The sequence below is a fragment of the Stegodyphus dumicola genome, chromosome 2, assembly GCF_044657685.1.
Source record: "Stegodyphus dumicola isolate Sdum_Otavi_A_Nest chromosome 2, ASM4465768v1".
NCBI lineage: Eukaryota > Metazoa > Arthropoda > Arachnida > Araneae > Eresidae > Stegodyphus > Stegodyphus dumicola.
In genome coordinates, this window is record NC_140769.1 from 243,223,623 (window position 1) to 243,226,146 (window position 2,524).

Here is a 2,524-nt window from a genome sequence, read left to right on the forward strand (position 1 = left end):
TTTTTCATTGTTTTTATCTATTTTATCTTAATGGAAAGATGTATCCAAAATTGATTGCTTTTATCATAGGTGCTTTCTTTTAAATTCTGTTTTAAAGTATCATTACTTAGTCAATTATGATTATTACTTAATTTTTCAGATTAATCATCAAAACTGAATAAGAGTAAAATCTGTTTTATGAAGGTTGCTGAAAAATTAAAAAGAATGCTTCTCCCAGGATCAGAATCTATTTAAGCATTTATGTGAATATTAATTTTAATGCATATGTAGAATTAAATACAGTACAAAGTCCGAAATTCGGACTCGTCGGGACTTCGGCAATTCTGGATTTGGGATTTTTCTGGATATTAGATCATCAGTTTAAATCTAGTAAGACGGCATGTAGAAATTACAAAGTTAAAAATATGAAATCGGAATTTATGAAATAATGAAGTATTCATAATATAAAGGGTATCAAAATTTACAAAAAAAAAAAAAAAGAAAAAGAAAAAGAAAAAAGCTTAATATTTATTTTTTTACCTTATTAAACATTTCTTTCATTGTAAGTTGTTTAAGTTGCTTTGTTTTTTGTGCTAATACTTTCTCTTTAATTATGTAGACAGACATAATTTCTTGTTCAGTTACATTTTAAAAGTCCTGTAACTGCTGTTTTGAGAATTCCAACTAACTTGTCAATCGAAATGTTCTCATTTTCAGTAACTTCTCTGTCACTTTCTTCATTATCAGTAGCGGTATTTTTTGGATCTAGAATCATGCTACAGATATCACCATTCATTAATTGATTGATGATTGAGAAGCATTGTCATCACAATGAAAAACTTCTTTTATGTCATCTTCATTTATTACCGCTTGTCCGCACTTCTTTACAGATTCCGTTAATTGGAAAATTTAACCTTTGTTTTGCGATATCCGAAAACCTTTAAAATTAGTGGCGATCATCATCAAATTTAGATATCCTTCACTATACATATTTGGCTATGCATCATTAGCTTGGCGACTAACGACAAGTTGTTCCGTTAAATTTATTCTTCATCTATCGCACATTGAGACAATTAAGCCTGAATTGTATTAGTTATTTATTATACTTATGTCTATTTCTTGCACATGCTTAAGGCGTATCAGAGTTCTGAATAAATAAATTCCCACATATGCTTAAGCCTTATTGAGGGCCGGTGCTAGATATTTTACTGCCTGAGGCAGTCTCTGTGGGTCCTAAATTCTGTGACCCGGTTGCAGCCATATGAACCCTGGCATAGGTTCTGGGTTTCTGTGGAAAACTAATCAGTTATTCTTAATTCAAATAGCCCTAAAATTAATCTTTGGATCTATGAGTATCATCAACAAAATCAATTTTTAGCATATGGAAATAAATTTTTCCTCGTCAACATTTTTTAGCTCATTTAGCTTAAATTTGTAATCATCATAATGAAAAACTAATCAGTTATTCTTAATTCAAATAGCCCTAAAAGTAATCTTTGGATCTATGAGTATCATCAACAAAATCAATTTTTAGCATATGGAAATAAATTTTTCCTCGTCAACATTTTTTAGCTCATTTAGCTTAAATTTGTAATCATCGCCAAGCGTAATGTTGACATAAAAGGTTATCGTACTTCTTTATTATTCAATTACTAACTCAAAAAAGTTGTTTAGGCAACGCTACATGAGTCATTACTCAAATTGTCATGTTTTGATAAACATTGGCGAATCATTATTTATTATACTTTTCTTTATACATTCCGGCCCACCGGCGGCCGACCGGTAAAGTCGCTGAACACTGGTAGTTCAGTCCGAGGTTCGAATCCCGCGAACAGGCTGGCTGCATGGGTGTTTTCGTGGTTTTCCCCATGTGTAACGTGTTTACGAACCAGTTTCCCTTAGAAATTCCTCCACAAAGGTATTCCTCCCCTTAGGCAGATAGCCCTCGTGTGCTTTTCCGTAATAAAATACACCACCAATCTTTATACATTTCTAACAATGTATCTGTGTGGAATCTTTCGGTTTGAGATGTGTAAGCAGATATGTAGCAATGGAGCCAAATTACTGATCGTACAAATTTATGCTAAAATGATTGTTTCTTCAATAACAAGGTATTTTATTTAGTGTCGAAGTGAAATTAAGAATATGGGACTCTCCAGATGTTTTATTATGCATGGAGGCGGAAATCAAATGCACATGTGTAAAGTCTTGATGCATAAAGCCTACGAGAAAAATGTTGGTAGTGGTTTTGAGGTGCGGATTTTAGATCATTCCGGATAATGGACATCTGGATTTCGGACTTTGTACTCTATTTCTTATCTAGGTACAGTTACTGTTTCATTTTTTATTTTATGTCTAAAATCTTAGTGCTTTAAACCAAGAATAATTATAAAACTGCAGGGTAGGAAAATATATCTCTAAAATTGAATGTGAAAAACAAGTGATATCGGAATGTTGTATCTCATATGACATACTAGAGTAAAAAGTGATGATCTCAAAATACATTATTTTTTAATGAAGCCAAAACCTGAAACATTAGTTAGAG